Source organism: Planococcus citri, chromosome 2, assembly GCF_950023065.1.
Source record: "Planococcus citri chromosome 2, ihPlaCitr1.1, whole genome shotgun sequence".
Lineage (NCBI taxonomy): Eukaryota > Metazoa > Arthropoda > Insecta > Hemiptera > Pseudococcidae > Planococcus > Planococcus citri.
In genome coordinates this window covers 42,848,349-42,874,843 of record NC_088678.1, presented here as the reverse complement: position 1 = coordinate 42,874,843, position 26,495 = coordinate 42,848,349, and the positions used below count along the sequence as shown (strand labels likewise).

The window sequence follows — 26,495 nt, the reverse complement described above, 5'->3', positions numbered from 1 at the left end:
AAATCGTTATATTAGCCAAGCGCATACGAAGTGGGGTTTACCTAAGGTCTGGCTTTGAAAATTGTCGCTTGTTTATCATCTATATTTATGTAAATTACTTATGTACATGTAAGTTTAACAAAACGTCCTCCATTCGAACCATGAACCAATCATGTTTTTGTAGCGACAATGTCAAAAGGAATACCACTTTATTGCTGACGTTAATTTATTTTCCTCGCTTGTGAACTAATTGCGGTTTGTTTGGATTTTAATGATTTTTTTCTGTGTTTTGTTTCCAACCAAATTGATACGACGTATTCTTCAAAGTGTTGATTTATCTTCGGCTTCTTCCAAGATGGACATTTTCGTTGTTATGTGATGATCTTCTCTCTGTCTATTGTTCCATTTATAAATACATCACGTGTGTTAGGTATCCCAAAACCGTGAATAATTGTAAGTAAAAAATTTCATCCTTTGGTAATTAAAAACGCCGGCGTGGTGGTGTTACTATGATAAATCGCCTTTTAAGATTTTCATCCTTTTTTTTTCTCTTCCTGATTCGGTGCTGCACCTTCTGCCACCTACGTCTGATACTCTCGTACCTATAATATTCTATGAGGTATTTTTTTGTGTCCGTTTGCACTAAGCAGGTGATAACCGCAGCGTTGTGCCGCGAATACCGAATGATGAATCTATAGCAGGCTTCTGCCAAAAATCACCTTAAAGTCCGGAACAAATTTCCCATAAACCGGCTAACATACGACGACTTATCTTTTATAATCGTTATGATAAATTTCGCTTTTCGCCGCATAATATAAATTTCTAATTCGCCGGAACGATTCGGATCAGCTGCGCATGCGTGTGCAGTGTGCATCTCTCTATACTCTCGTAGGCAGCTATAAGCAGAGGCACATGTGCATGCGACCAAGGGTGGGTGGCTTTAGTTTCGAACCTTTTCGCTAAATGACCGTGAATTAGTCGAACAAATAAGTTAAAATCGTTAAAGACCCTTTCTATTGTCGACTTCCAATTTTTGAAGAGACCTCCGAAGGAGAAGCCGACTCTAGGCATTTTTTTCCTTTTTTTTTTTTTTTTGAATCTCAATCGTTTCGTTCGCGTATTCGAAGACGCGAATAAAGAAGTTTTGATGAAATTACAACCTTTCCAGACGTTTAATCTTGGGTACATTTCAACACTATGGTCTCGGCAACTGTTTGATATTGATGGGAATCTACGTCAGCTTGAATGAGAATGGTTTTCTCTGGATAGGCGAACCAATGGCGATGTACTTTGGTGTATCTTTGGATTGAATGTCGTTAGTGATTTGGGTAGGTACCGTCATTTGGGTGCTGATAATATGTACTGACCACGAGTTCAAAATGTTACTGTAATTGGAAGAAACGCGAGACTGCGAGAGTGATTGAAAAACTTACAATTGGTGTAAGAATAAATTAAACGTTGGAAAGAAAACTAAAGCTGAGTAAAAATAAACAGATGAGATAGATAATTCGAATTGACTGATCATCCTCTGTTATTCTTGTTAGATAAAAAAAAGCTTTGGGTATTGAACACTATTCATGAAAAACTTGTACAAAAGGAAAGCCATTATCATACTTGGGTCAAAAGTTTTGAAAAATCCCACTTTGTTGAACTGTAAGCGTGTAATAAAAAAAATACACGCGTGAGAAAACCGACTTTTCTTCAAATAAAAATCTTTTACGAATGAATTGATTCACTTTTTTTGAAACATTTGTGTAGCAAAATTGATCTGTTAACAATCGAATCGATTCATTTATTTAATGTTTGGCGAATCATTCGCGAACGAATCGATTCATTTACCTAATTTATGGTAAATCATTCACGAACAAATTGTATAATTTTTGGTGAATCATTCGCGAACGAATTGATTTGTTCAAAGAACTCGTTCACGAATGAATCGGTTCATTTACTTGATTTTTGATGAATCATTCGCGAACGAATTGACTCGTTCAAGTGACTCGTTCGCGAACGAATCGATTCATTTTCTTAATTTTTGGTAAATCATTCGCGGACGAATTGATTCGTTCAAGTGATTTGTTCGCGAACGAATCAAATAATTTTTTTTTGTTAAATCATTCGCGAACGAATCAAATAATTTTTGGTGAATCATTCGCGAATGAATTGACTCATTCAAGTGACTCGTTCGCGAACGAATCGATTCATTTACCAATTTTTGGTGAATCATTCGCGAACGAATTGATTCGTTCAAAAAACTCGTTCGCGAACGAATCGATTCATTTACCTAATTTTTGGTGAATCATTCGCGAACGAATCGATTCATTTACCTAATTTTCGGTGAATCATTCGCAAACGAATTTATTTGTTCAAGTGACTCGTTCACGAACGAATTGATTCATAAATTGAAGAATTGATCAATACGTTCGGGAATGGTTCTTTCATAAAATTAATCAATTCGTTCATGAATGATTCCCTTAAATGAATTAATATTCTCACGAACAATTCACTGATGAGAAATTCATCAATTTATACGTATAAACAATTCGTTTGAAAACAGATCAACTTGTTAGTAAACGATTCGTTAGAATGGTGGAGGCTTTGTGCGATTTCAAGTTTCATCAAAATCAACTCAGCCGTTTTCTAGGTAATGTGTTTTAAAAAATTTTGAAAAAAAATTTGTCGCTCAATAAACTTGGAAGCTTTGAGCTTTTGGAACATGATGATAATGGCGAAATGTCCGGCTAGTGTAGCCTGGTTGTGAAATTTCAAATTTGATTAAAATCGGGTCAAACGATAAATTTCAAAAATTTTAATGAGAGAAGTTGGACTGAAGAGGTATAGATTGTGATAGTCGTAGGTATTTGACAAAAAAAAAAAAAAAAAAATGAATTTGAGTGATCTAGTCACTCATTTCGGGAAGCCAAGTTGATAAAAAAATTTGCTGTAAAACTTCATCAGCTGCAATTATCTTTGATTCTTTATCATTTTTTTATAAGATGCATAGAGGAAAAATTTAATGTTTCAAAGCACAAAATTTCAATTCCTCATTTGGACAATTTCGACTGTTCGCGAGGAAAAATTTGAAAAAAATTTGTAAGCTTTTGGCTATTTTTCTCGATTTTTTGAAATTGACAGAAATGACCGAAAAACTGGTTCAACTGCGTTTCAAAATATTTCCCCAGTTTCAGTAATGATATCTTTAAATGTTTTGGCTAAATTATTAATGCAAAATATTTGCGAAGGAAAAATTTTCTAAACACAAATTTATCTAAAAATAAGTGATTTGCAAATTTTCAACCCTTCAGTAGAACCCTGGCAGTGGAAGCAGTCTTGGATTTTTATGTCAATGACCTAACTTAAATCGACTCAGAATCTCAAATACCATCTTAAAAAGGACTTCGTCATTTTTTCCAAAACTGGTTTGGGTAGAGGCTAAAGCGAAAAAATTATGTTTTTTTTTCTCCGAAATTCCTTGTTTTTGAGGACCCATATCTCTCTTCCAGGGACACCTCTGAAGCTAAAATTTTTTCTAAGTAGGTTTTAACTCAAAATAAAGGGCTCTGCTGAATTTGGTCAAGATCTGCCAATTTTTTTGGAGGGGGGATCCACCGTAAAGTTTACACCCGACAAATGCTCTTTGATTTTCAAAAATTCACCAAAAATCGAAAAATGCTTTTCAGCTTTTGAGATATTTTAATGATGTATTTTTCAATGCTAGGCACCTATTTCGATTCAGCTTCGCAGGGTTCAAAGAATTGTCTGCAGATTGGGATGTCTTCCTTGTTAAGCTTGAAAATTGTCTGGAAAAATTGTTGGCCCCTGGTAGATCAGTTTGAGCTCCTGAAATAAACCATAGCCAACTGTATTCCAATCCAGTCATCGTATGTGTACAATTTCTACTTCTTTAGCACACATGGCCGGTATTTGGAGAAAAATCAAAAGCTTTCACATCCAAGCGCCGACCGGCGGCGCAGCATCTTAATATGAATAGAATTCGTTAGAAACCGAAAAAAAGAACAAGAGCCGTATACTTCGGCAAGTGCCATCAATGGCATTAGCATACAGTCCATAGATACCATGTACTCTGCCAAAACAAGCACGCGTTCGATTCTTTTATGAAAAGGAAAGAAAAAAAGTACTGTGCGTTCGACGAAAGGTACGATCGGAAGATAAAATCGGAATTTTAATAGTTAAAGAGTATTCCGATGTGTGGTAGATATGTTGTTATTATTATAATGTATAGTGTCCAAAGAGGTGCGATTAGCGGGTGTATTAGGCGTGTCCGAAGCAATTAGTGATCTTTGTGTCTAGAACTGTCGGCGGCTCGCTGATTACAAGCTCTGAGATGTCTACGCTTGTCGGCAGGCCTTCTACGGCACACGCCCCGTAAACAAGTACAATCGTATCATCAACATAGATGTACCTGTGCATATACGAAAAAATACCTGTTTTTTTACTCTCTTTATTTCCCAAACTGAAAATTGTTTATGTACTTGAAAATACGCTGAAATACTGCAAGAGATTTGAATTTGTCACAGTCGGTTTTTATACTCACTATTACCTGCGCGTATAGTTTCGAAAATAATACCTCAACTTTACCCTCCGCTCAGTTCTCAAAGTTTAGTCAATGTGCGTATAAATTGCCGCTGATACACTCGTAGAAGAAGTAGTATAAGTTGCCTATAACGATTTATTAGCGTAAAATATCGTATACGGAAGCTTAAAAAATTAATTTCCACCGATGAATTATTCCGGTTGCGATAAAAATCTCCGATTTAAATCCAAAGACACAACGCCGCGATCTAGTGAAAAACACGTACTATAATGAAGAAACACGCCGAGAATAGACAAACAAATTGAATCACTACATATTCCTAGGTGTTCTACAGAAGCGGTTACCCGCTGCTGTGTAATCCGATTATAAAAGTACTCGTAAGCTGTCCAGCTACTGCTAAGCAACGTTTTTCAGTTTAATATCCAATTCTTTGGTTTCTCTACGAGCCTGTTAATGTTGATTTGGTTATTAAAAAGGCCTCTTTCTTGCTGAAGAAAACTTGCCGCCATTTTTATTTGGAAAAATTGTCAATTCTCTGGCGAACTTTTTTCAGAAAAAAATTGGCTAAATTATGTTTTTGACACATAAGGAACAAAATAATTATGGTCAAATTCCATAATTTTGAATACTTATTTTAATGATCCTAGATTGGAGTCTGAATTGATCTTCAATTCTATCACTAAAATGGCTCCTATCCCAAAGGCTACAGGCTCAGGAGCCAGAAATACGAATCTCAAATTTCAAATTTTCCACCCACTTGTTAATTATGAGCATGTGTTGACATAAAACTTCCAGAATGGCTCATTTGGTTTTAAGACCTTTTAAAATTATAAAATTAGTTCAACAAATTGATCCTAAAAGAACTATTTTGAAATAAGACAAACACGAAACCTTAATTTCAAATTTCTAATCAACTTATGAATGAACAAGGACAGGTTCAGAGGTGCCTTTCACCTATCCGAACGATGCTTTGCTAACTTATACAAGGGAACCTCTTGAGGTGTCACACTCTGATTTGAACGATACCGCGATTTTTGGAAAGCGCATAGTCTAAAACCCCCAAAACCAAATTTTCAGCTGCCCAAGTTCATTTTTCGATTTTTGGCGAATTTTTGAAAATTCAAAATTGACTTTTTTTGGCGATTTATGCGTTTTTTTAAAAGTACGAACTTGATCAGTAAAAATGGTCAAAATAAGTCCCAAAACTAATATTAATTACCCAAATCCAAATTTTACCATTTCCAGTCATTCTGGAGCCTTCAGCGCGATATTTCAATTTCTCCAGAATTTTGAATTTGCTCCAGAAGGCGTGAATATGCAGTTGGGCAGCTAAAAATCGAGCTGTGTATTATACTCGGCCTGTTTAACGAGTTTATCTACATTTGAGCCGATTTTTGGAGTGACACCTCAAGAGTGGCTTTTTGACCGTTTTTTTTCAAAATTCAAAAAAACAAAAGTTTCCCGTTTGTGTGGAAAATTTTTGAAATTCACGCGAATCGCTGTATTTTGTCCAAAGCTAACCCCCCAAATCCAAATTTCACAATTTCCAGCCGTTTTGGAGCGAGAGTGACACCTCAAAAAACCACTCTTCAGGTGTCACTCTTAAAATCGGCTCAAATGTAGATAAACTCGTTAAACAGGTCGAGTGTAATATACAACTCGATTTTTAGCTGCCCAACTTCATATTCACGCCTTCTGGAGCAAATTCAAAATTCTGGAGAAATTGAAAAATCGCGCTGGAGGCTCCAGAATGGCGAGAAATTGTGAAATTTGGATTTGGGGGGTTAGCTTCGGACAAAACACAGCGATTCGCGTGAATTTCGAAAATTTCCACATAAACGGGAAACTTTTGATTTTTTGGATTTTTCAATTTTGAAAAAAGCTGGTCATAAAGCCACTTTTGAGGTGTCTCTCTCAAAATAGGCTCAAATGTGGATATTTTTAGCTGCCCAACTTCATATTCACGCCTTTTGGAGCAAATTCAAAATTCTGGAGAAATTGAAAAATCGCGCTGGAGGCTCCAGAATGGCTGGAAATGGTAAAATTTGGATTTGGGGAATTAATATTTGTTTTGGGTCTTATTTTGACCATTTTTACTGATCAAGTACGTACTTTTAAAAGAAAAGCATAAATTGCCAAAAACAGTCAATTTTGAATTTTCAAAAATTCGCTAAAAATCGAAAAATGAACTTGGGCAGCTGAAAATTTGGTTTTGGGGGTTTTAGACTATGCTCTTTCCAAAAATCGCGGCTCTGTTCAAATTGGAGTGTGGCACCTCAAGAGGTAGTATATTCTATTGATTTTTCTTGATTGTATGTACCTGTTCTTTAAATTGAGAGGGCAGGTACCAACATTTGATACATTTTACGTAAATAAGTAATTTTATTTTTAAGGAAAACCAATTCAGAAAAAGAAAAACAAAGAGGTCCAAGCGAAGCAACGACAGAAGTTTTCGAAAATTTATATGTCAATTTTTCTAGTTTTGACATTTTAAAAAGTCAGAACAGTTATTTTCTAAAAATGCAAAAATTCTGAAATGGAAAAACTATTTAGCACGAGCGACTTTGTGAGTGGGAAAGTTCCAAAGTGGCCCATTTAACTAACACTTTACTATGGGCCTCTCTACCTATATCTGAAAATACACAATTAAAATCGCCTCATAAAACATAACAATGAATGGGAAAAAATCTGAATTAGAAAAATCAGTTAATTAGGGTAAGTTTTAGCATAGGTATCCATGGAAAGGTCTAACGCAGTCCTTTCTTTTTCAGACTCAGATCCGAGACATTTTATTTTTCAGTTTCTCAGTGCTTCATCAAAACACGCCTTTAATGTTTTAGATTGAGGTTCCTTCAATTTTTCCAACTGGCAAAAAGTAAAAAATAATCATACTTTCTCTAGAAAAAGTTCATCTCTTAGGTACCTATCCCAGTACAGCTGCTACGCTTTTGATTTTTACCCCTTTCAAAGTCAGGTAGCGATTGAAAAATAATACCAGGCTATTCTCACATTCGTATTTTGAAACTATCTAAGTACATTTTTGTACGAGTACGTTCAATAAAGATATAAGATGTAATATTAGTGAATTCCATGTTGAGATTTTTTCATCATACTTTTTAACCATTGTTAAAATTGATATTGGTATTTGGTACACCTTGTGACGCTGTAGGCGTATCATCAAAGCTTCTTATTTTTTGTTAGTACGTTGCGTACATAACTTGTAAAAATATTTTTCAGGTATTTTTTTGTATCTATATTTTTCGAGCTTTTTTTGTACTATCGAAGGATTCCAACAAACAAGCCCTTTTAGAAAAGATTTCAACAGTCGTTGATAAACTGAATAAAGAAAAGGAAAAAAACATGTTGAAAACAAATTTCGATCATTTCAACACATGTGTACAATTTTGTCGGTGTCGTTCGAAATTCTCACAATTTTAAATATAGGTATCTAGATAATGTGCATCGCGATCGTATACACGCAGTTATGTAATGTACAATAATCAAATAGGTACATAGATACTTATGCTACACTTACCCACGAAAATATAGACCATACATGCGCTTCTGTACCGTTATGCAATAATAATTTCTCAATAACTATATCGAACAATCGTAATTAATGCGTGGGATATAAATACATATAAGTACATATATAAGAAAAAAGAAGGGTAATCGGAGCAATAGTACAAATATTTTCGGTTCTGCAGGCATCCACCCTAAATACGAGTATATCTTTCCATACGTATAATTTAACCGCTCGTAATTACCACAACTCGTAATGTAACCTCTGGCTTTTAGGAATTATTTAACACCTTTTCATAATACAGCGAATGCGCCTGGATTATTCGCGATAAAATACCTACGCCTTGAAAACGGACGCGAAAGCAAAATGTTTCGAATTGAATATTATAAAGGATTAAATTCATTTTTAATTTAAATAACTGCGGTGATTTTAAAATGAAGATTTTAAATGGAATAGCAAGATGGTGCGGTGGTGGCGGTGTTACATAGATGGAAGGCAGAAGCGTGTATTTGTTGTACTGTGTTTGTGTAGTGACTAACAGAGTAGAATGGGTATAATGGTTAAATGACGATGTAAATCGTGTTAAGAAAATTATCCGGTTTAATTATTTTTAATCTGGCCATCAAAGTAATTGAATTTAATCGGTTTCCTGTGTCAAATCGCATCAGGCTCGTCGTAATTGTTTAATTTGACCCCGACAGTTATTAATTACTTGTAATCGTGTATAACACGCTGGAATTGACCGATAACCGGCGTATCTACTGTTCGTCTATGAAGAGGATTTTTATCAGCAACTGGAATTTTGCGGCTGTTTTTTTATTTTTCTTTTGCGGAAGAAACAGAAACTGGAATATCGGTGCATTACTTTTGGGATTGCGAAAAAAGTACGAAGTTGACGTTGGTAAAACGAAAGTACAAAAACTATATACCGATCAACATTTTTTCAGGAAATACGACTACAAGAATTCCTAAAAAGTCAACTTCATTTTCAAGAGTACCCTAAAAATCAGTTTAGTTTTCATGTATTTCATTTCACCCTCTGTTTTGATGTACTTTAGTATGGTCCCAATTAGTACACGAAAAAAGGCGATCTGCTCGATCGTAATGTTGAAAGCGATTTTATTATTGATTATTGTTCTACACCCATGAACGAATAAATTTAGCCAGTCTGCCTATTTTTCCTGCTCCCCCCTTTCCGAGGATCCCCCCCCCCCAACTTGAAAATCGCTCAATCTCTTTATCTATGGGTCGTACGAAAAAAAATTTCAAACAAAAGTTGTTCCTTGATGTATTTTCTATAATTTTAGTTATTAGCAAAATTCAGTTTGAAGCAACCCTTACCCCTGCAGAACTCAAAACTCATTTCTAAGAAAAGTCAAAATCACGTTTTTTCTATTTTTATGGAAAAATATCGAAAAAATGAATAACTGATAATCACTAAAAGTGTTCAGAATTAAATATCAGGATAGATTTCACTCTCTCCTACTCTCCTACCCTCCTTGAGGATCACCCCCCCCCCCATTTTCCAACCCAAAGTAGAGGGATTCATGAAAATCTTTCAAAAAAAAAAAATAGAGATGGAAAATTTTTTTAAATTCACTGGAGGTGCTGGAAAGACTTTGGATGATAAGAGAGTTGAAAACAGGCCAAAAAGCAGATTTTAGTTTCAGCTTTGATTAAATAAAATTTTGATTTTTTTCATGAGGAATAAACCGTATGAATTTTTGAAAATGAATCTAAAATAATAACTTTCAAGGTATATTGTATCCACAATCGAAGGCTTAAAAAATTGAAAGGCGAAAAGATTTCACCATTTGAAAAATTGTGATTTTAGCATAAAAAACTGTTAGGTATTCATTATTTATCAAGTTGAGTGAAAGTTTTAAAATTTCTGTGGAATTTAGGTTAAATAAGGACCAATTTATGTATGTTTTTTCAATGTTATTTTTTTGAACTAGGTACATTCTAGCCAGAAAGCCTAAAATGAAAGATCAAATTGCTGTATCTGACTCTGGACCTATATTAACGTTATTACTTATACCTATAGGTAATTTGTTGACAAACTGTTGATCTTGAGCCAGTCGTCATTTTCAATGAGTAAAAAATCCAAAAAACTGACCTATTGAGAGGGTTTTCATTTCACTCATCTTCGATCGTTTCACACAGGTAGGTATGAAAAATATTCGACAAGATGTTCGATGTTTTTTGATGGTTCTTCATTTTCACCGTCCCCATCCCATTTTTTTGTTTTTCAGTACAAACGCCTACCTACTCCTATTTTTATCAGAATTAGCAAATTTATGAATAAAGGAGGAGTTGCGATAAGGCCATTTTTTGGGCCCGCACAGTTTTCGACTGAACTTCCCTAAAAATGTTGTAATAAATTCCCCCAGTACGAATCCGTGGTTAGTTATCCCAAAATGACCATTTTTTGAGCTCCAGGGGTTCCCAAAGTCGTGAATAAAAAAATAATTTTAGGAACCACTGAGTATTATTTTCAAAAACTTTTTTAGCGTAAAATATCTGTTGGAACCCGATAAACGTTATGCGAGATAATTGTCTTATTTTCGACCCTCGAGGGCAGAAATGGTGGGGGGTTCAATTTTTTGAAAATTTCGAAACCACAATTTTGAACCTACCCCTTTGAACCCCACTAAAAAGCTTTCTACAGTTTATTAGCATCCAAAAGACCTCCATCCTACCAAATTTTGAGCTCAATAAAATTTTCCGGTGGTACTCAAAAATCCAATTTTCCAATTTTTCGTAATTTCGATATTTTGGGAACCCCTGGAAAACTAGAAACCTGCGATTTGCGCGAAACGTAACGTCTTGAGGTATATATTCAATTATCTAGATGAAAAAGTTGAATTAAGCTCCTTGTATATTCGTAATTTTGAACCCCTTTTTTAGAGCCCCCCACTTTAGGAACCCCTAAAAAAGGCGTTTATGCATATTTTTTCAAATAATTTGAAGAATTTACATTTGAAACACACTAGCAAGTACTCGATAATTTTTCATACGATTTTTCCTGTAACTTTCAAAATTGAGCTATTTTGGGTCAAATTCTGGGATTTAACTCATCGAAAAACCGTGAAAATAACGTTTTCACGATTTCAACGAAGTAAAAATGTCAGAATTTGACCCAAAAAAGCTCAATTTTGAAAGTTACAGGTAAAATCAAATCAAAAATTATCTTTGCCGATTACATAATTTTTCATAAAGTATTTTCGATACTTATTTTTCATAGAAAATGCAAAAATTGTAAATGTCGACTTTTTGAGTTTTTGGACTTTTTGAGGCGCAAAGATTGCTTTAACCTCAATTTTGCATAGAACAAAAGTTATAGAAAAATTATCAGAGAACAACTTTTGTTTGAAAAATTTTCACGTACAGCCCATAGATGGATTGGAAAATTATGGGGGGAGGTGTGGGGGGTGATTCTCAAGGAGAGTAGCAGTAGGAAAGGGTGAAATCTATCCTGATGTAGCTCATTTGAAAGGAAATTCAATTCTGAACACTTATAGTGATTATCAGTTTTTCATTTTTTCGATATTTTTCTATCAAAATAGTAAAAACGTGATTTTGACTTTTCTTAGAAATGAGCTTTGAGTTCTGCAGGGGTAAAGGTTGCTTCAAACTGAATTTTGCTAATAACTAAAATTACAAAAAATGCATCAAGGAACAATTTTTGTTTGAACATTTTTTTCGTACGGCCCATAGATAAGGAGATTGAGCGATTTTCAAGTGGGGGGGGGGGGTGGATCCTCGGAAAGGGGGGAGCAGGAAAAATAGGCAGACTGGCTAAATTTATTCGTTCATGGGTGTAGAACAATAATCAATCATAAAATCGCTTTTAACATTCGGATCGAGCGGATAGTGAATTGGGACTGTACTATATCACTGTGGTGCGAGGGGAAAGGGTTGACTTGAACTTTTTTGATATGGTTACGGATTAATACCAAACTTTTCGGCGTGTTTTGCCAAATTCGGCGAGAGTGTGAAATTGAAATCGCACCTTTTTAGAAGAGAGTAGACTGACTGAGACACTTCATCAGAAGTGACCAAAAGTTGAAAAAAAAACGCCCTTTTTTAAAAATATGGCCCCTAAATTTCACGAAAACTTTCATTTTCAGTTGGAAATTTTTCAGAAAGGATTGCTGGCTAAATGTTTCTTTAAAGGGAAGCTATAGCGTGTAAGCCTCAAAGAAGAGAATTTTCGAAATTGTGGGTTTCAACTTGGACCTACATATGCTCAACTTCCTTTATGGAAAAGTATGGTATCCAAGAGTCTGCATCAACCCAGGTCATGTTTTGATTTTCAGAATTGTTTTGCCTTCACATGTGTTCAACTCAGCTATAGACACACTTTGTCTGATGTTTATTCTATTTTAACAAATTCTCAATCCTGAAGAAGATCCCCCTGAAGCATAATGCGTCCTCGATTTCAGTTTTTCGACAAAAACGCGAAAAATACCTGCAACTGTTCGGTTTGGCTTCGATGAATTATTTTTTCATGATCATATTATACCTATTAACTCTTTTTCTCATCTGAATAAGGTAGCCAGTTACTACCTATGAAAATATAAACCAGTATACGTTGGAGTATTTCAACATTGGACAAAATACCTATAACTAGAATTCTCGAGAAAAAAAAAGTTAATAAAACAACTTACACGCACCTCATAATGTATGATGTGTGGCCACGTAAAAAGAAAGAAAAAAAAGTAGAAAGATTTGTAGACCCAAACGCAGATCATTATGTAGTATCGAAAAAATAAAGAATTCCCCGGTGTACAAGATGCAGAAAATGGATCGTTATAGGTCCACTTCTGACCGTTCACAATTTTCTACCGGTGTTCATTTCTTAAAAACCGCGTCACATTATTAATCATTTTCCGATAATTTTAAAACGGCATCGTGTTGAATACTAATCGGGCAACAATGATTTAAAAATTAGCTAATAGCTACCGCGGTAAGCTCCCAAGTAATTAAAATACGTCAGAATACGAAGCCGGTTGAAGTCAGCCGGCCGGCATTTAGCTCACGATCAAACGAACGCGTAAGGTTTTTTTTTCGTTGAGTTTTAATAGTCCGGTGTATTAGGTTAAATCGGTTTGATTCTGTTCTGTAAGAGGTCTCCTGGGGTGTAAATGAGCAGGACACCTTTTGTGAATGAACGACAGTGTGGGGACCACCCGGTGCTCAGAAAAGATGGCGGGTGTCAACGATTCACGATAAATCAAGATTCTTACTCCACTGTAGTGAGAAGGAGAGAGAAACAGTACGAAAGAATATAGCATTATTATTGTACAAACCGAATCACGCCGTCTTTGGCGCAATCAACAGTTCACACGGCTTTTGAAATGTCCACTATGTGATGTGTAATATGTTTAGTCGCGATTTACCGAATATTTCTCCCTTTAATACTTCTGTACTACAGAGTAATTAATTCGCTAATGCCTACTGCCTAAAAAATGCCTCCTTTTTTGAAATTCTTTTGGTTGGCCGCACCAAGGAGCTACCATCAGCAGCAGCCAAAGGTGTCCTAAAAGAGAACCCGATCGTCTTTTTAGACTTACTTAACCGGAAGAAGTTAAAAACATGACACAATAGGCGCTTCGCCTTTTACAAAGACCACCGCCAAAGATTTGCCGATCGCCATTCACCTTGTTATTATACCTTTTCGTTATTTAACAATAAATACCTGTATTCATGTCATATAAGAGGATTACACATTCAGTATTACAACGGAGTCATGTATAAGATAGACTCGCTGGTCTCTATGCTAAAATATTTTTTCTCAAAATGATAAAAAACCAACCGGTTTTATATGATAAATATATATTCGGCTGTTTATTTTTCAGATATTAAACGCAACTTGGTAGTGTGATATGAATGTAGGTTTTTTTTCTCTTATAAATCGCAGTTTTTTTTTCTTTCAAAATGTTCGACTTGGATTTGGAATTCTTGATAACGAACAGGAAATCCAGTGTGGTTTACTAATCGCCCATTTAATGTTTGAATGTTTTCTATCTTTTCTTCTTTGCTTTCTTGTTCGGTTTATTGAACAAATATTGAACTTTTCAAATATCCCAAAAATTGGCTGAAATATTTGATCATATCTCGTAGTATGTATATAGTAAATAGTTGGCAAATTTATTGTTTATTTACTCGTATATATTTTATTCGAGTAAAATATGTATACATAGGACGAGTACTACGAGTAGGTCTAGGTATAACATAATAAACAGATTGGTCTTCCGGAAGCTACGTTATACTTAAAGCGAGTTTGTTGTGATTGTAAAGACGGGCATTTCAATGTCAATAATTGAAAAACGTACAGGGAAGTCTGTATTCAGTATTGACTGTACTTGATTAAAATTTGTAGGTTATTTTGTAAAAGTATCAATAAAATAGCATAGCTATTCTGCAGCAGGTTCCTTTGCCAATAAGTACGTATGTATAAAGGAAACCAAGTATAGGGGGATCTGCATTGAGGTTAGCATACGTACTTTATGCCTTGACAGGAGAAATATATAAATTTTCATTTTTCTCAAAATATACGTATAGGTAATTTACTTAGTAGATCTACGAGTATGTAGATATGTTCAAATCACACAATTGTGATAAGGTTTTTTAAAGATAAATTCTGAAAATCTGAAGTAGGCTACCGTCATTTTGCTCATTATTGGCTTCGACTTACCTAAGGGTATTTTTTGAGCCTCAAATTATCAAAAAATTGCCCGAAAATAGTCGAGAAATGCGACCGAGCTGCTACAGCTTTGGCAATCGTCTTTTCTAGTCACAAATTGAGTTTTAGACGATTTCGAAAGTTGTAGCAGTCCAATCGCATTTTTTGACTATTTTTGGGATTTTTTGAAAATTTTGGAGCCAAAAAAATGCTATTTTAGATACGCAGTCTTGAAATTGTGCCCAAACCCTTGAAAACTCGGCTTGTTGACTAGAAAAAACGAACCTCAAAATTGAAGCTGTCCAATCACATTTTTCTACCATTTTTTTGATAATTTTGGGTCCAAACCCCCCCAGAAAACTCGACTTGTCACTATAAAAAACGATTGCCAAAGTTGCAACGGCCCAATAACATTTTTCGACCATTTTTGGGAATTTTTTTGAAAATTTTGGGCCCAAGAAAATACTCTTTCGGATACGCAGACTCGAAATCCCTGCAAAAATACAGGAATCTGGATTTATGATTAGAATAGATGAATCCCAGAGTTATTAGCTGCCCAATTACATTTTTTCGACCATTTTTGGGTAATTTTTTGAAAACTAGTGTCCAAAAAATACCCTTTTGGATCCGCAGACTTGAAATTGCGCCAAAATTCCCAAAAACTGAACTTGTGTTTAATAATGGTGAATTCCAAAATTTTAGCTGCCCAATCGTATTTTTCGGTAATTTTTGAGCAATTTTTCGAAAATGTGGACACCAAAAACTACCCTATGGGCCCTATGACTTTTTAATGGCAATTACTATTTTACTGTTTAAGCGCATGTTTTCATTTTGTAATTGTTCGAAGTGGCCCAAAATCAAAATTTTGAGACCTTTGAGCCTCTGTGGAATCCATACTTTTGCGATTGGGCGGCTATAAATTTTGGGGGGATTGCCCTAAGGATTTTCTTACTCTCAATTTAAAAAAATGTTGAGTCAAAACAGTTACTGCACACTCGTGAGGTTCCCTTGTAAGTACAGGCACCTATTGGTAGAAAAATCGAAGATTTCAAATTTTTCTGAAATTGCAAGGTACCTAATGTACCTATGTATTTTGAGTTGATAGTGTGGACATGAATTTTAGCTGTGAATGTTATCCGGATAGAGTGTCAGGGGTTCCAAAATGAGGTTGATTGTATAGCTCGGCATACTTAATGTATTGCGAGAAAAAAAATGTTGGCCAAAATTGACCACTTTATAAGCGGGAAAAATGCGTTTCCATATGGTTTAATGGCATTTTGAACTTTTCCCCACCAATTTCTATATCTAATAATGTTTTCTTGCTGACAATCAGTGAGACAAGAGTGGTGTAAAAAAAGAACATTATGGAAATTTCTGCAAAATGATGACTGTAAAAAAAGGGACCAATTTCTGTGTTTTTGTTTTTTTTTTTTTTTTTCGTGAAGAATACGAGTACATGTAGGTATTTGGGATGAAAATGATCATTTCGTGATAATCTGTTGCAAGTTGTTTTATCAAATCTGAGCAATTGTGGATAAAAAAATCATCTGAACCAAAAAAGAACAAATTCTGAATTCCTAATTTTAAAATTTTAAAATCTTACTGGGAGAGAGAGGTAAGAAAACCATTCAGGTACCAAAAAATTTGAAATTTTTTCCACTCATTGTCGAGCGCTCATTTATCTAACTATAACTTTGATAGGCCCCTTCCAAAATAAAAAAATTGAAAAATTGAAAAACGACTAGAAAATTTTGAAATTTTACTGGGAGAAAGAGGTAAGGAAACCATTCAGGTACCAAAAAATTTGAAATTTTTTCCACTCCTTGTCGAGCTCATTCAACTATAACTTTGATAAGCCCCTTCTAAAAAAAAAAAATTGAAAAATTGAAAAGCGACCAACTCAGTATTTTTGTTTTTTAAACAGCACAATTTCATCACAACGTTATGGCTCTTTTTTTCGAACCTTTTTAAAGCCCCTTACGGCTCACTATATAACATTTCGTTCTAAAAATTCTAAAGACATTCATAGTAAAATTTCTAAAATGTGAATTGAAAAATTAAAAACTTGAAACCTAACCTACGTAATATTTGTTGCAACCAAAACAAAAAAAAAGGTTGAAGGTTACACACCAGACTCAAAACGAGCTCCATATGTTGAAATTTCACACACGTTAGAAAAATGACGTTAACAAAGTGTAATATGTAGTTGTTTTTCAACGTATAACTGGCAAAGTCAAGAGGTCATCGAAAAGCGAGGTAAATGGTCGATTACATTTAAAAAGCTACTATGTAGATAGTTCAACGAACGTGATTCATTAGAATGTTCCAGCCAACCATACACACATAAAGTAGAAATTTTAGCCCCAGTGGAGTACATACTACATAATATACATGTACAGTACAGTACCAATGTATGTGGTCTGTATACAATGCTACCACCGGTTATTTTTTTCCATTGTTAAAAAGTTCAACTTGTGGCTTATACCAAAGAAGGTAGAAAATTTGCCAGTATTTATGTATCATTTTTTATCGGTCGTAGAAAACACCTTTATACTCCAATTTAACTTATAATTAAGTGAATTTTACGCGAAAATTATTACCGTATTTTGAAGTTTATTGATAGTTTAATGGGATCGTTTGCGGGCGTAATACGCTAAAAATGATGCAAACGTTCGTTTCAAAATGAGTACGTAGGTAGCTAGGTACATCTTTGTAATCTTTGGGACATTATGATCGGAATAGAGGATTACGCAATTTTACGTGTTCGAGCGTTTTATGAGGACGAGGATATGACGCGAACTACACTATACTTAACCCTTTTTGATAACCCCTACGTAAATATACGTAGTACGTTGCGGTTATCGTCATACGTACGATATTCTTATCCGCCAATTTTGCTCCAGATTCACGTTTTCGCGTAGTAAACTGACTTTAATTCAACTCCCAACAGTGTATAAGGTTATGAAGACGAGACGGTGTCCGTTTCAGTTAACGTGAATTTTAACGCGGATTCGTTCCGACACTTGACGATGTTGTGGAAAATTTTCTATAGGGATTATTCCAACATTTGGACGAAGAGATCGGCGAGATGTGGGATTTTTTTCGGTAGTGATTTGAAAGACTGCGTAGACGAGGGTTGCGACAGTGAAATCAAATTCGAGTTCAAGGTTACTATATTTCATTCGCTTGGAAATTTATTTATAATCGTGGTTGATGTGTCAGTATCATTCAGTTTCAGTCTCGAGAGAAAAAGCTCCAATATTCGATTACGTAATATATATATATTACTTACTTGAGTAGGTACGAGTAAGTATATCAAAAATTTATATATGTACCTATGCTTTTTCCATCGGATTTTATTTAGCCATTTTAATGGAGAAAATTATAAATTAAAAAATATGAATGATTTAATTTTGCTTCCAAATTCAATTTTATCTTCTTTTCTTGTTCTCAAGTCGTCAGGTAAAGTGCATGCTCAAATGTGGCCACTTTGAGTTTTTTTTTCTCAGAGAAATGTAACCTGCTAGGCCATAGATCTCACTCTCTGGCTACAAAATCATATGTACATATCAATTGAAATTAGAGAGAATTTGGCATAATTATTTTGAACAACTTATTTCCAACCCAAATTCAATCCGCCCAGTCCAAATTTTGCCGTTTTAAACCTTTCTGGAGCATCCAGGAACACTTGTGATTATTTTTAACAATTTTTCTTATAAAGAAACTGATCGAAAAACACCCTTGAGTTGTCCGCCTTGAAATCGGCTGAAATATGGATAAACTCGTTAAACAGGCCGAGTACAAGGCACAACTCGATTTTTAGCTTGCCCAAGTTGGTATCCACGTCATTCTGGAGCAGATTTAGAGTTCTGGAGAAATCAAAAATCGTGCTGGTGGCTCCAGAATTATTCAAAACGATTAAATTCGAATTTGGAGTGGGGGTAGGTGTCAACGTTAATTTCTAATTCATTTTCGTCATTTTTACAGATCAAGTACTTATTTATTTTTATTTTTGAAAAAAATGAATTAGGTACTGAAAATAGTCAATTTTGGATTTTCAAAAATTCGCCAAAAATCGAAAAAAAGGATTTGGGCAGCTGAAACTTTGATTATGGGGGTTTTAGATCATGCTTTTTCCAGAAATTGCGGTCCTGATCAAATCAAAGGCGGACTCCTTGAGTGTTAGTCGACTGAGGGTGGTTTTAAGTCGTTCTGAAGCCACCAGCGATATTTTGGAAAGTCCAGATTTTTATAAAGTGCCATAAAAATCTGTATAAATTGACTTTAGCAGTTAGTACCTAACCTATGCGAATGCAATTCGTACTTGTTTGTGACTTGCAGAATCGGTTTCTGCCAGTTTGGAGACATATTATTTCTCCTATCGATTTTATGATTGAAAAATTGAACAATATACAGTTCTGAACTGATGGAAACTAATTTTGGTGGTCGATCAAGTAGGTTACTAACATGCATTGAACACATTGGTATAGGTGTTTAAGTTCATTTCGACAGATTTTACAATATTTTTTGGGGAACTGAGAAATGTCCTCAGAAAATAGTAGCAGTTCCAAAGCGGCCTTAAATTATTTCCAGTTGACTCAAAATGTTGAAATCAGGACATAAAGTAAATTTTAACTTTGCAACTTCTTCGAGTAAAATTTTGCGGAAATTTCAATATTCAACAATTTGTCAGAGGCTCAGAACTACTCAGAATGGTTCGACACTGTTTCCATTCAATTCGGAGAGTCAAAAATAGTGTACATACCGAATTTCAGCCTTCTAGGTCAATTTGGTAAAATTTTAATTTTTTTATTTCATTTTTTGGCTCAGATTTAATTTTTTAAAAATTCACCAAAAATCGAAAAATGCACTTTTAGTCTCTGAAATTTTGGCTAATGATGTATAATTTGCATGCTCTTAAGATTCAGCTATGTCCCGTTCAAAAAGTTTTCTGCATGGTTGGCATAACTCCTTTATAAAATGATTTTAGACCAAGTGGTCACTTTTGGATAAAATAGGAAACTTTTTGTTGAACCTGGTCACCAAAAAATCATTTGGTCTGTTTATCATAATTTACGTGATGTAAAATACAAAATATATCATCCAAAATTAGAATTTTGTTAATACCTAAATATCAACTGTCTGCAGTTTACTGCACATTTATAATTCCAATTTAAACATTTAATTTTTCTTAACAATGTTCTTTCTTAAGAAAATCACGAAATTTTTGAAATTTTTTGGCTCAGAATTCAACATGATACCTGTAAAATTAAATTTCTTGAAATTTTTTTTGGTTTCAACTATTTTTGATGAGAGTATTGATGTTGATGGCTCTGACGAATTTTCCCAGATGAATATCAAAATGGCCACTTCTGGTAGGTGGTCACATTTGGGCACTTTACCTTATATTATTTATTAAAATTTCAACATAAAACTATTAAAATTTTTTTTTGAAATAATCCTTCCATTAATTTAAAATTTTTTGTTTTCATAAGATTAGGTAGGTACTTGGTACCTTTTTCTCAATTTCGAAAACCTTGAAATTTGCAACTCACACCGTAGGTTATTCTCATTCTTTACGACTGTAAAATAAAGAGGGCGTTAAATTTTGCGAATAATCCAACTCGATCGTTTCAAGCAATCCAATTTTACATTCGGATTAAATTTATATCCAGGTACTTGGCGATTTTAAGGGATATAAGAGAGACTTTCAAAGGTATTATAGTCTACGTACATATGACTGTAGGCATCACGAGCTTAAAATTTCTCGCAAATTTATCCTCGAACGAATTTATCGGCTACGGTTAAATTAGCATAGAAAATTTGGTATCGTATTTCAGTCGTAATGCGGTTTCACGCGTATAACACAATACTCGCTAACGCACGTGTGTCTGTATACCTAGCTAGGTTTTTCATCGCGAATTCATTCATACCTCTTATACACAGCTATACGCGCAAAAACAGAGAGAGGTATTCAGCTCGACAGCGACAAGGAAGGCGCAACAGGGAGGTAATTTTTATATCCTGGATGCGTTTGTTGTGGCGATTCGAAATCAAGCAAAGTTTTTAATATGGGTGCCGACAAGTCTGGCCGAATAGTTTTTATACACGCGTGAAAGATATGAATGAGTTTAGCCCATATATCTTAAGGCCACCCCGGTCGTGTCGACAGGTTGGGCGGCATCGGTCAAGGTATTTGGCCTCGCTCAACAACCCCCCTGGATAAAAAAAGAAAGAGGTGCCGGCATTTTACAAAGGTATTTTCATTATTGTTTCTATTGTACGCAAAGTGTATCGTTTTCATTCGAGATATGTATTTTGTCGTCGATACTATTATGTATAGGTACGCGAAAATGGCACAGTGGACAGATTCCTTCTACTTGACGTGTAACGTAATCTAAATAACGTATCGATGTTTTATTTTCGTGCACAAATGTTACGTTAATTTGAAATCGGACCTCTGGGTGGTTTCAGTTCATTAAAATAGCCTGCGAGATGGCGATGTCGATGATACCTCGTATACCACCACATCATCACCCGGTAGCCGCCGCGAAACATTGTGACAAATAAGTACACACTATACCACTGCTGGAGATAAACGTGTAAATACCTTGTATTGAACATTTTATCGTGATTAATGGCGTCAAATTCTTCACAGGGGTGAGGCCGACGACATCGACACCCCCTTATATAGTATGTTTAAAACAAAAAACAACAACCGTACCATCACGATGTTGTCTTTTGTAATGATCTGTTGTACTTACAGCTAATTCCACCTTGGCGTATATGCGATATCGCCTCTCGCGATTAAACCTTTTACCAATCAGATCAACCACATTTTACAGCATTAATCCTCGTAGGAGTGCGAATACGTATTTATATGAGATCTTTTCCGACATCTCGTCGGGATTTACTTTTTTACCGGTAATTTACAATGAGAATGATTCTCTGCAGATGTGTGGTATTGTATGTATATAACTTATACGTAGGCACGAGAAGAGACTGAGATTCATTCTCACACGAACAACAACTTCGTTTACTTTGTAGTCATATTAAGATAGGGATGGTTGTCAAATTCGGTCACCAGTCATATCAATTTTAATCCGTATTACTAACGTATGTATTGAAAAGACCACGAATCCACTATTACATGCAAATAAACCTACATACTTACTTAATACGGTTCAGGTGAAAAAAAAAATTTTTTTTGAAACTTTACAGGTGCTTAAAATGATCGTTTCTATTTTTATTACCAAAAGTCAATAGAACAGCGGAGAGGAAAGGCTATGTTGGGGTTGTGCCTATCTTAAATTATTTTTTTTTCAAAAAATCTTTTTTTGCCAATTTCTTCATTTCTTTTACCAAAACTTCGTTTTATGGAAAATATTTGGGGGCACCATTGTTGAAAAAAATTGAATTTCCAGTAAAAAATATTCGCAAATTTTTTTTATATCATCAAAATTGAAGTGGCTTAAAAATGAAATTTTTTTATTTATTTTTTTTTTTGAATAAACGTGTCTAAAAATTTGTGGTAACTAAAATTTTAGGCGCTAAAGTTTATTTTTAAATTTTTGGTCAATTTTTGTAATTTAAAAAAAATTCAAAAAAGCATAATTAGGTACATATCTATAGCTTCCTATGACGAACTTTAAAACATTTTCTTGATTTTCTTTCAAATGAAACAAATTCATGTGGAGATAATCTCTTCATTTCAACCCTCCAACTCGAAAACTATACCAATTTTAGGCCATTTTAGACTTTCAGTGAGTTGAAAATTTTCTAAAAAAAATCGGAATTTTCCCGAGAAAGACAAAAAAGAACTTTACCAGCTATAATTTTGATTGGTGTTTTTGAGTGCATTTTTGACGTTTTCCAAGATGTTTTTTCAAATCTATAAATTTTAAATGAAAAAATATTGCAACTTTCGCTATTATTTTTCTGTTTTCACTCACCACCACTCACCCTATACAACACCTCAAAATTGGGGGAATCGTTGTAATGCCTAATGCCACACCAACATTTTAAAAAAACTTGTTTATTTGAAAAAACAACAAAAATTCAGACGAGAAAGTAAGTCAACAAATTTTACATTACCGAATTTGTACTTTACTAAAATTTAGACCAAAATTAGAAATTTTTGTGATTTTTTGGATTACATACTTTTTTTGAATTTTAGAAAAATCTGTCTGGTAAATATCTACATGATCTTAGAAATTTTCGTTTCTTTCCTTGATGCTTAAAATTTTTCAAAAGTGTCTCAATAATTTTTTATCCCTGCCGTTTCATTTCAATCCGGAGTAGCACTACATTGTTTTCAAAAATCAAGAAACGGAAACAAAACTTCGATTAGAGATTAAATGACCTAAGTTGACAATTTTCAACGAAAATTTTTACTGACAAAAAATGATTGTCATAAAAGTAGGTAGTTTTGATCTTCACTGTCACCTGATTCAATGTTATCCTCATAACACGATCAATTCATAATCGAATCAATGCATATTTTCATAATTTTAATTTCACTCAGTGCCGATGGAAAAACAATCAACCGAATGAGGAATTGTTTTAATAGATGAGAAAACAGCCAGTTAGAATCATGGTACATAAATCTTCAAACATCTGAATTCTGAATTGATTCTAATTGAAAGTACATATGTAGTTGAAAGCGTAAAATATTGGTTGGAAGCATCGTTAAAGATATAGGTACCCAACTCCTTTCAATAATGATTTAGGCAACTCATCTTACAGTTGCGTATGCCTGTCTAGCTGGCTTCCAAGTGATGGAGGCAGAACTGCGAGGTCAATAATCTCAGTATTCGCCAGTGTTGTCAGTTTAAAACAGTACCGTATGTTTAAAACAGTGTTTTAAATGTCGAGAAAAAAACAGAGAGTGTTTAAAACAAAATTCTGTTTAAAACTTTTGTTTTTTTTTTTGTTTTAAACTCGGTTTCTTTTTCAACTTCAATTTCCTAAAAAAATGAAATTTTTTCAATTTTTCATTGAAAAAGTAAGTAATGAATTTGAATGAACTGTATTTTTAGATTTTAATTTTTCTTCCTACACTTTTTTAAAGACAAATTTTGTATTTTGATTTCAATTTTTCAATATGGATATTTGAAAAACTGAATCCAAAACAAACGAATTTGTATTTTAAAAATGTGAGAATCCAGCAGTTTTTAAATCACGTTTTAAACAAAAAAAAAAAAAGTTTTTTTCCAACGCTGGTAGTTGCTGATTGCAAGGTTCTTGATTTTTGCTCATTTATTGCATCAATTGTATGTACCCGGGTAACTAGATATGTGTTGATTGTTTTAAAATTGTTTCTCTTCAGTTTGCGCGAGAAAAAAAATATTACCTATTTTCTCGTAACCTGTAAAATTTTATAAATTGTGAAAACGGAAAAAAATCCCACCAATATTTTAATGTTACTTAGCATAAAAAGTTCTACATAATTTAGTAATTTTCAAAAATAAAATTCAAAATTTCGTTAATTTGGAGGCACGAAAGCTCAAAAATTGATTTGTTTTTTTTATAGAGTAGAGGCCACACAAGCTCTAGAAATCAATTTGAAATTTCGTAATTTGGAGGCCATGCAAACTTTAAAAATCAATTTGAAATTGTCCATTTCGGAGTTTGCTGGAGCTATGAAATTGGCAATGAGTTTTGGAGTTTGCAGGAGCTCCGAATTCGAAAATTTAAAATCAATTTTTGAAGTTTTTGCATGGTCTTTAAATTACCAAATTACAATCTGCATTTTGAAGTTTTGGGAAGCCAGTCAAGTAGACAGACGACCTTGAGAAGTCAGACAGACGGGTCAATGACCTTCAGAGGCTGGACTGGCAGACTAACAATCTTGAGAGTTCAGCCGGGCAGACAGATGGAGACCATGCCATGCCAGCAAAAGTTCATACGATTTGACATGGAATGACCGATTGATCCAATTTAGGTAATTGCAGTACAGTTTCTCATTCTTCGAACAAAAATCTTTTTCTTAAAAAGCACTACTATACCTACATCTTTTGATTCGGGTGTATCCTAAAAAAAAGTTTTCTTGGTGAAAAATAGGCTACGGTAATTACTTCCTTTTCTACATGGATACGAAATGCGACTTTACTGCAAACTGTCACTTTTTCAAAAAAAATAAAATATTTTTTGTTAATATCCAAGTCAAAGTCACAATGCACTTCGCATTCCAGATTTACTTAGTGTTTTGCCTTTTGCCTTTATTTCATTGCATATGCGAATCATTCAACTCCTTACTTTCAACCTTGCAACTTTAACAACCCGAATAAAAATTTGTTCGTAAAATTAAAATACGACTCTGAAGCATGCTGCATACCTACTCTTAATACTTTGTGCAAACAGCTTGCAATTAAGAAACGAAACTTTTCTAGCTAAAAAAAATTCTAAAAAACTTAATGACATTGATAAAATAAAAATTGGAAGAAAAAAGTAAAATAAGTTTTATATGCGCTCAAGTTGTGTAGTACGGTAGAAGCTAGGTAGGTGGAATAGGTCTAATGGATACACGTAAGAGGTAGGTACGTGTGTGCCACGAGATTTTACTACATACATTTACCTACTGAAAAATTTTAATTTTACGTACATTTCTGAGAGAAAGGTCGACGTCATCGAAAGCTTCGAGCTCGTTCAAGTTTTCAGTGGCAGTTATTTTAGTCGTAAATCTTTTTTACAATTTTACTATACCAAGGGCATTTACGTAGTGCTACATTGTTCGTCAAAGTTGGTAAAATAAATTAACCGTGCGTCGTAATTCAAGTATAATGAAAATGATATTTACTTTGCGGATAATTTCCCGCATCTAAAGCTGCTTGTGTATGTATGCCTATAGTTTCATTTTCAAGGTTGTTGTGAGACTGCAAATTTCCATTAATTTGACATACAATAAGATCTATTTTTATATTGAAACGATTTCTGATCTAAATTCAAATACAGTGCTGAGTTAGATGTTTTTGGCTTATAAACTTTATTGGAGGGTAATTTTTGAATTTGGATTAATTAATTGAAATAAAATTCATAACTTTTCGTGGGAAATGAGTTGCATTTGTGGGTAACTACTAGTACATAATATATGAATTAGTTTGTATATTACATGTTAGGTAGTTCATTATTAATTAATTTTCAAAAATAGTTCATAAATTGATACCTATGCATGTATGTTGTATATTCTCATGTAAATACATATGTAGAATGTACCTAATGTCAGTTACAAATCGAGCTTGTTTTAACAGCTAAACATGCTGTATTCATTTTGCCTTCCATTCGAATATAGGCAACACAACTATCCTAATGATGATCCATGTAGCCGAAGGCGTTACTGAGAATGACATCATATGCCCATGTTTCTAAAAAGAACTCCTCAGGCGAGATGATATGATGTTGTCTGGTTGCTCGCTTTTATATTTTTCACGAATACGTATCAGTTTTGAGAATAACTGAATGGGATAGGTAGGTATTTCAATTTTGTGTTTATTAATCTTGCCACTGTCATCAGTTTCTCTATGATTTCTACACCAATGGCAATTTCACGTGGTATTCTGCTGAAATTACGAAACACGTTTCGTTCATTTTAAAAATAGATACCTAGATACCTTCCTACCCAAACTATTCCCATTTATTGTTTCTGTTTCTGATTTACAACCCCCCTTAAGTCATATGATACTTTCTGCCACGTGCAAAAATTGTTCGATTTTTTAGCCACTCGATAGAAATTTTGGAAAAGATTCAAAAAC

The 26,495-nt window shown here is 34.1% G+C and overlaps 1 protein-coding gene across 3 annotated transcripts in view; it reads left to right on the top strand.

Annotated features, from left to right (window-relative positions):
* Positions 1 to 26,495, top strand: part of LOC135835880 (zwei Ig domain protein zig-8-like) — a 294,812-nt gene that overhangs the window by 24,319 nt on the left and 243,998 nt on the right. The window contains exon 1 of one of the 3 annotated variants that reach the window (XM_065350346.1): positions 410 to 432. The exons of the other annotated variants lie outside the window; for them this stretch is intronic. The gene's annotated coding sequence lies outside the window, so the exon portion shown is untranslated. Of the gene's footprint in view, positions 1 to 409; positions 433 to 26,495 lie in introns of those variants that run through there. 3 annotated transcript variants of the gene reach the window in all.